This window comes from Melitaea cinxia, chromosome 22, assembly GCF_905220565.1.
Source record: "Melitaea cinxia chromosome 22, ilMelCinx1.1, whole genome shotgun sequence".
Lineage (NCBI taxonomy): Eukaryota > Metazoa > Arthropoda > Insecta > Lepidoptera > Nymphalidae > Melitaea > Melitaea cinxia.
In genome coordinates this window covers 7,546,520-7,555,450 of record NC_059415.1, presented here as the reverse complement: position 1 = coordinate 7,555,450, position 8,931 = coordinate 7,546,520, and the positions used below count along the sequence as shown (strand labels likewise).

General features: G+C 40.9%; 1 long non-coding RNA gene across 4 annotated transcripts; it reads right to left on the bottom strand.

The window, feature by feature from the left end:
• Nucleotides 1–2,271: 2,271 nt before the first annotated feature.
• Nucleotides 2,272–5,689, bottom strand: LOC123664576. Of its 4 annotated transcripts, none has more exons than XR_006744848.1 (3): nt 5,514–5,685; nt 5,258–5,442; nt 2,272–2,293 (listed from the first exon to the last, which is right to left on the bottom strand). It is a non-coding gene; the product is annotated as an uncharacterized LOC123664576 (long non-coding RNA). The 4 variants fall into 4 exon arrangements; XR_006744846.1 differs by lacking the exon at nt 2,272–2,293 and adding an exon at nt 4,729–4,810 and having other exon boundaries at nt 5,204–5,442; nt 5,514–5,689; XR_006744845.1 differs by lacking the exon at nt 2,272–2,293 and adding an exon at nt 4,729–4,810.
• Nucleotides 5,690–8,931: the final 3,242 nt, after the last annotated feature.

The window sequence follows — 8,931 nt, the reverse complement described above, 5'->3', positions numbered from 1 at the left end:
GCTGTGATCTTTTATAACATTGAGATACTTCCCAGATGGGCTTCTCCAAATTTTTGAACGGGATATACATTCTTTGCTCTCCCTCAAAGCCTAGAACGCCTGCAATTTCAAGAGCATCACAAGCGTATTACCGATCCCATAATAAGGATGAAACTTAGTTAACACTTAGGGCTCTACAAAAAATAATTAATGTTTGCGACAGATCGCACCGGGTTCGGTCTGAAGAGTGTTTTAGGGGAAAAGTTACTCTATTACCAAACGATATCTTGATGCTGTCTTCAATATGCCACAGCCTTAATATATTCTTTTGTTGTGACTTTGGTAAAATAATTTTATGGATTGATCGAGATAAAAACATTTTTGCTAGTTTTATACGATCATTGTTTGAACGGTTTTATCTTTTATCTTTATATGTCGAAGTCTAGAAACATTTATATTACGTACAAGTATATTGCAAATGTAGTGTGAAGAATCACGTCATCATCATCTTAAACGTGGTGTGAAGAATCACGTCAGCCATCGCAAAGGGAGAATCCTCCGACCAGACAGTTGTTGTGTCTGGCGGGCTACTGCGCCCCAACGGTTGTTGTCGGGTTCCTGATAGCGTGATGTAGCATAAGTCAGTTTTTCTCTAATTATGTAGTTAGTATGTTGCACGATAGATGTCACCACAAAAACATACTGCGAGGCAATCTATAATATAGTATGTTGATTGCTTAGTCGTTGTATAGTTGAGTTTTAACCCACTTCAAGAAAGGAGGAGGTTCTCAATTCGACTGTAATTTTTATATTGTTACGTCGGGTTTTTTTCCTGGTTGGTGGGTTTTTACCGATTTGATTAGTTTTTTTTTTCGTTCGCAAGCAAACATAATTATTTTACGAAAAATTTGATGGTTGTTTTTTGTCGTGTTTCACTAAGTACGATTTATTTTGATAATTTGATCCTAGAAGTGTGAAGGAGGTTGGAAGGACTGTATGATGAGATTGAATTCCTTGAGTGACATTTGAGACGTCAAACGGTACAGTTCACATCTGTGTATTCTCGCAATTTAAATAAAAATACGTACTTTTACCCTCTTTGAAACGCGTGGTTGTGAGTGTTGTGTGCCTGTGACGCTGTGGCATTGTGGGTGACACTCTGGGTGAGTTCTCTCCCAAAGAAAACTCGCGATATAATAATATATATCCACTCGCATAATTTTATAGTGGAGGGTACTCTGTGAATTGAGTGTCTGCGCATTTATTGCTATACAGATCATAGTTTATAGCCTTGTCGCATCTATCGTGGAATAGTGGAACTAATTAGTACCAGTGCAAATATGGTTAATTGTGGGGGATGCGGTAAATTTCTCTCGCCGACAGGTGCCGTCACCTGCTCCCTGTGCCCGAACAAATTCCATAGGGCGTGTGTCGGTATTTCGGACAGGGGTCAGGCTTGCAGAGACTGGTCCTGCCCCGCTTGCAAGCGAAACTTTCGGAAAGGCGACAATAGCCAGACGCCGGTGAAGGGGATCGAGGAGGCGGGCGGGAGCCCCTCTAGCTCTCCCGGGGCGACGTCCGAGGACGTCGTCGTGGAGACTGCGGCCGTCGTCGTCGACCTTCGACGCGAGGTCGCAGAAAGCATCGCCGCTATGAGGGAGTTTCGGGAGGAGCTGGTACAGCTGCGGATGTCTCTCTCGAACCTCAACGAGCGCATGAGTAGCGTCGAAGAGAGGCTGGACGCTCTCGAGAAGCGCCAGGACGCCGGCAGCGCGGAGGAAGTCGTCGCACTCGAGCGCAAGGTCGAAGAGCTCAAACTCGAGCTCAACGAGCGGGACCAGGAGGCGCTGCTGTCCGACCTCGACATCGGGCACCTGCCCGAGGACAAGGGCGTGAGCGCGACGCACGAGGTGACCGTGCTGGCGGCGCGGCTGGGCGTGGCGCTGGAGGCGCGCGACGTGGTGTTCGCGGAGCGCGTGGGCGCTGCGCCGGCGCCGGGCCAGGCGCCGGGCCGCCCGCGCCGCCTCGTGGTGCGCCTGGCGCGCCGCGGCCTGCGGGACGAGCTGCTGCGGGCGGCGCGCGTGCGGCGCGGCCTGGCGGCGGACGGGGGCGCGCGCGTCTTCGTCAACGAGCGCCTGACGCGCCGCAACCGCGTGCTCTTTCACAGAGTGCGCGAGGAGTGCGGCCGGCTCAAGTGGCGCTACTGCTGGACGAAGCGAGGGCGTATCTTCGCACGTCGGATGGATGGAGGCCCCGTTTATCAGTTTCGCTCGGAAGATGACTTGTCACGGGTGTTTAGCGACAACTGTTCGACCTAAAATTGAGAGATTAGTTAGAATAGGAAATGAAACACAGTATCTCCTTATAAACATTGTATTTAAGTTCATTTACAGAATTTTTCAAACAGATTCAGCTGATGCTCACTCATATAATGTCTCTATTACACTATATACTCATAGCAGTTCCCACTATTATACTCACTACTTAACATTTGCTTGCGCACAAACAGTATTTAACTCATACATTCACTACTTTAACTATACATACATGCTACATACAATATTCAAGTCCACACCTACGGTATCTAATAACAACTGGTTTATAATTCTCATTGTTACCTATATATCTATGTTCATTGCAGTAAACTATCTTTTATTGTTTAATGTCTCTAATTATTATAAACAATGACTAACAAAAAAAACCTAGCTGTTGGATTTTTGAATGCGGGGTCGCTATCGACCAATCAGGATGAATTTATAGCTGCCATAACAGATTTTAGACCGGATATAGTGGCTATTAACGAGACCTGGCTCAGGTCTGGTGAAGAGAGCAGGGCTCCAAGGTTGGTGGGCTACACTCTGAGACACATCCCTAGATCAATCAATATTAAGGGAGGACGAGGCGGGGGTGTGGGGTTCTACATACGCAAAGGAATCTATGCCCGTTGTTGTAAATATCCCACGTCCGACAAAGTGGAACAAATGTGGATCACGACCCGTATACAAAACCAAACCATCACTATAGGTACAGCGTACAGACCTCCCTGGCAGGATCCTGGCATCTTTTTAGATGCCCTATCAGATTCCGTAGCGGCTCTGCATCGAAATGACGGAATAATTCTAATGGGTGACTTCAACATTAACCTTCTCGAGACAAATACCAGTAGGTTCAGATTATTTCGTGATTTTTTGAATTGTTTCTCACTACAACAGATAATCACTCAGCCAACTCATTTTACCTCCCGTAGCAGTAGTCTGATAGATTTGATATGCTCTGACATGCCTGTGGGCTTGGTTGATGTAGAACATATTCCAGAACTGGGTGCGCATGCCCTTCTAATAGCAGAATTCAAAATTAAAAAGCCAAAGTATCAGCCAACTTACAGAACATTAAGACCACTAAAAGATATCATTCTTGATCAGTTTTGTGGTGACCTAAGCTCAACTGATTGGGAATCGCTTGAGCAGTGTGGTAGTGTCAGCGAGATGGTAGAGTCTTTTACCAACTGTTTAATCAAGATATTTGACATGCATGTCCCCATTATAAACTTGAAATTAAAATATCCCCCCCATCCATGGATTACCGAAACTATTAGGTCAATGATGCGCATTAGGAACAAATATCATAAAAAGTATAAAATAAAAAAAAACAGAGAACACTAAGGAATCCTATAAACTAATGAAGAGCATAGTAACCAAGGCAATAGAAGAGGAGAAAAAGAGTTACTTTAATAAATTTATCAATAACAACATAGGTAACTCCAAAAAGCTGTGGAAAAACCTCAAGCATACAGTTTTACCTAATAAAAACAAAACTGCTGACTTACCTTCACACCTTGCTGATCCTGATGCAATCAATAACCATTTTCTCACAGTACCAGGTGATAATCAAACTAACTTTTCTGATCTTACTTATTTTGTGCATCATCGTCACTCCTCATCCACTTTCTCTCTTAGTCCGGTAAGTGAGGAGGTGGTTCTGAAGGCTATCATGAGGATCAATTCCAATGCTCAGGGTCATGATGGTATATCATTAGACATGCTCCAGCTGACACTGCCACAAACATTGCGCACCATAGTTGCGATCGTTAATCGCTCAATAACAGAAGGAGAATTCCCAAGTGGTTGGAAAACTGCTATGGTCAAACCCATACCGAAAGTTAATGACCCTACTTCTGTGCAGGATTTGCGGCCCATCAGTCTAGTACCTTGCTTGTCAAAAGTATTAGAGCGTATTGTCTGTGACCAATTAACCAACTATATTGAGAGCAATAGTCTACTTCCATCGTTACAATCCGGTTTTCGTAAGGGACACAGCACGGCAACTGCCTTGTCGGACATTGTCGATAATTTGCTTACCGCCCAGGATCAGGGGATGGTCAGCTTTCTCATATTGCTTGATTTTTCACGTGCATTCGACTCAATAAACACTGCGCTGCTGCTGGCTAAGCTAACATACTATGGTATTGATCTCCACGCTGTAAGATGGTTTCACAGTTATCTGCAGAACAGGCAGCAGTATGTAGAATTGGTTAGAGCTGATGGGTCACGGTATCGGTCGGGAGTTCAGTCTGTAGGTCGTGGGGTCCCTCAGGGCTCTATACTGGGGCCGATCCTCTATGCGTTGTACAGTGCCGACATAGTAGAATGCATCACCTTTTGCAAATACCATCTCTATGCTGACGACCTGCAGCTGTGCTATTCGTTTTTGCCAGTTGATTATGACTCTGCTATTGATAAGGTAAATTTCGACCTAAAGACAATCTCAAGGTGGTGCAAAACAAACTGTCTTGTCCTGAACCCCAAGAAATCCAAGCTCCTCGTAACTGGTTCTAGAAAAAAGATTGCTCTGTATGATAACATACCCATAAACATAATGATAGGTGGGGAAAGGGTGGAGCGTGTGGTCAACGTTAAGAGCCTGGGCCTGGTGCTCGATGGCGACCTCCGCTTTGAGAAACATATTATGGAGTGCGCCCGTAACTGCTTTTATAGATTGAAGCTTCTATATAACATTAGACCCTATATCAGCGAGAGACTAAGACTAACCTTGTGCGAGTCACTCATACTATCTAAGTTAAACTATTGTGATACCGTCTATGGTCCATGCTTGCTTGTTAGAACTTCAAAACTCATACAGCGAGTGCAAAATGCTTGTGCACGGTATTGCTTTGGTCTGTCCTCGCGAGCTCATGTCACACCTGTATTAAATAATAGGAACATACTGAACATGGAGTCTCGCCGGAGGATGCACTTGTCTACAATGATGTTCGACGTACTGAGCACTGGCACACCGCAATATCTATTTGGCAAATTGGCGTGGACTAAGGTGCATGGAGGGTACCCCAGGCGTGCTTGTACTAGTGTTTTCGAGACGCCGGCGCACAGAACTGCTGCCTTTCGTGGATCGTTCAGGTTTGCGGCCTCCCGGTGCTGGAACGATTTACCGCCCCCAATGCGCGATCTAAAATCCAGAGTCACATTTAAACGTCTTATAAAGATACAGTTATTAACTTGGCAAAAAACCTAACTTACCTACGGGTCTACGCGACTTGCCGGGGCGGACTTTGTCTCGGTTTCCGGGGGGTTTGCACTCCTTGACTGGTCCCTACTACGCTCTATAACCACTGCCACGTCATGACATATAATTCTATTGTCCACGTCACGACCACGTTGCAAAAATACAACAATTTTTTGTACAAAATATGTCGTCGTAACTCTTATTTTATGACAGTGACGTGACATTTTCTCGCGTTAGCGGGTTGTCGCTCTGGACGTGTGCGTTTTTGGTGACAGCCTTGACAGAAGCTTGCACTCCGTATACGTTTTCTTATTTATGTATTTATTTATTTATTTATTTTATTTATTTAATGTTATTATTTATTTTATGTATTACATATATATCTCTTTAATTATTTACTATAAGTATATTATTGACATTGACTTTGACTGTTAAATATGAGTGAGCATCTTTTGTGTGAGTCTAGTCAGGCTGTATGACTGTTATATTATTATATATTTCTTTTCTTTTTTTCTGGAATATTTTTATTGTTACTTCTGTTATTTTTTTCTCATTATTAAGTTTTTTTCTTTTTTTTTTTTTTACGTGTCTATCTTTCGTTGATTTTTATTTTATATTCTCTTTTTATTAAGCACATTATGTTCTTGTGGCGTTTGGCGTCTGAAGTCGCCGATGCAGGCTCTGACGGAAGAGCAGCGCCTTAGCAGTAACAATTTGCTGCTAAGCAATGCTGAGGCAGAGACCTGGTTGGCCTTCTAACTTAAATGTATTATTAAAATTTTAAATGATAATGGCCAATAAAGAACTTTTCTTTCTTTCTTTCTTTCTTTCTTAAGATATAGCTTTAAAATTAAATAAAAAGTTTATGAATAAGAAAAGAAAATGAGTGTGCTTTAAACCACACGACTGAACTTAATTTTCTATTTCACTAACTTATATCTCCCTCTCAACTTACATTCGCCTCGCTCGATCACACTTTTCGTAACGCTCTCGTCACGCTTTTACCATCTTACTCCCCAAGTCAAGCGTGCGTAAAGAAGTTTTACTTCATTAAAAAACAATGCTGTTGTAAAGTAAATATTCGATAAAGGCTTTGATTTACACATTGTGTGTATTGCGTCAAGCTTTAGAGAGAATCACGGACAGTAAAATGTATTTATTGGAATATATATTTTTGTATTATAAAACTAATATACTATATATAAAACTAATATATTATAAAACTAATATACTGTATATAAAAAAAAAAAAAACTAGATTCATAAGATAAAAATAGGCGGCTGGCTAGTATGATGTAAAATCAACTTGGCAGCGAAATTCCAACCATGTTACAGAACTCCCGAATGCTTAATAGATCATTTTACAGCTTGCGTACGATTACAGCACTTTATTTATTTTGAACCAATTTCAAAAAAAGGAACAAATTCACAATTCAATTGTATATTTTAATGTGTGTAACCTCTTACAATTTAACTGGGTATACCTATTTTGATGATTATTTTTATTTGGAAGCTGGTGCCTGGTCATAACAACATGAGGTCTCATTTGAATTTGAGCTAGATCTAGCAAGTTATTTGAGCTATTCCTAATAATTCCTTTTCTTAGACCAGTAAGCCTTTTTTGCTATTCAGACAGTCAATCTGAAGGAGTAAACTCCAGTCGTGCGTCCAAGCTGACACGCAAACTTTTTGTTTCAGAACAAACACAATTATTGAAGCTTTTTTAGTCCCAATCACGTTTTTAATTATTTTAAGCTAACTGACAGGGTAGTCCCCTCTCTTCCCGTGGGTGTCGTAAGAGGCGACTAAGGGATAACAAGGTTCCACGACCACCTTGGAACTTAAGAAGCCGACCGATGGCGGGATAACCATCCAACTGCTGGCTTTGAAATACACAGGCCGAAGACGGGCAGCAGCGTCTTCTGTGCGACAAAGCCAGTACTGCGGTCACCAACCCGCCTGCCCAGCGTGGTGACTATGGGCAAAACACATGAGTTCACGTTATTTTTGGCGTAAACTTGTGGAGGCCTATGTCCAGCAGTGGACTGTATAGGCTGTGATGATGACAGGGTAGTTAAGTTCGGTTTTTTGGAAATATTTTTTTTTCTAATTTCTCTTACATCAACAAACGTTATATGGAACGCAAAAAAGTTATTTGTTTAATTTTATGCGATCTTTCGAAAGTTATGTGCGTACAAACATTTTGGCGATTTCTTTTTATTTATATGAATTGAATTTTCCTAATACTTCCTATTTACATATTAATATAAATTTTTTATCGGCATGATAGAAGATTTTACATCAGATGACACTTACAAAAATTATACGTCATTCGTATGCAGGTTTTAATTGATTTCACAACGTTTCGGTGATCAAACACGAATATAAAAAATTTCGATATATATTTTATCTGGCTGTCTGACGTAGCATCCAAAGGGTTTTATAATGAACTTAGTACAGTCACATACAGATGATAATAAAAGTATGAATATGCCTTATACATACCAAAAATATTTTTTTACCTAAAAACAATGTAGAAGAAAAACTAAAATAGGCGTAAACAGCGATTTATAGGTATGCATGTGTCTGCATTGCGATGTCTGCAATTTAAGAGGTATTGCAGGATCGATTTGGAGACAAATAATTGTGTTTGCTCGCAAACGAAAAAAAACCGACTTCAATTACATCGACGAGTAATACAACGTAGATCGACGAAAAAATACTCAAGTAAGTGCGCGTTATCAAAGATTACTCAAAAAGTAGTTATCAGATCTCAATGAAATTTATATATGACCACATGACAAACATCAGCTTTCGATTAAATTAAAAATTATTAAAATCGGCACACCCAGTAAAAAGTTATTGCGGATTTTCAAGAAGTTCCCTCGATTTCTCTGGAATCCCAAACTAAGGATATCTTCTTTCCAAAAAAAAAAAAGAATTATCAAAATCGGTACACCCAGTAAAAAGTTATTGCAGATTTTCAAGAATTTCCATCAATTTCTCTGGGATCCCATCATCAGATCCTGGTTCCCTTATCATGATACCAAACTAGGGATATCTCCTTTCCAACAAAAAAAGAATTATCAAAATCGGTACATCCAGTAGAAAGTTATGTGGTATAATACAACGTAGGTCGACGAAAAAAGCGTCAAGTAAAAACGCATTATTAGATATAGCTCGAAAAGTAGTTGTTAGATCTCAAATAAATTTAAATGGGACCAATTGGCACACACCACCTTTCGATTAAAAGAAAATTTGTCGAAATCGCTCCACCCAGTTTTGACAAAATAAATAAAGTTCTGATGTAACATACATTAAAAACAAAAAAAAAAAAAAAACAGTCGAATTGAGAACCTCCTCCTTTTTTGGAAGTCGGTTAAAAACACATAACCGCACACTATAGGATTCTCTATGGGAGGCATATGCTAGA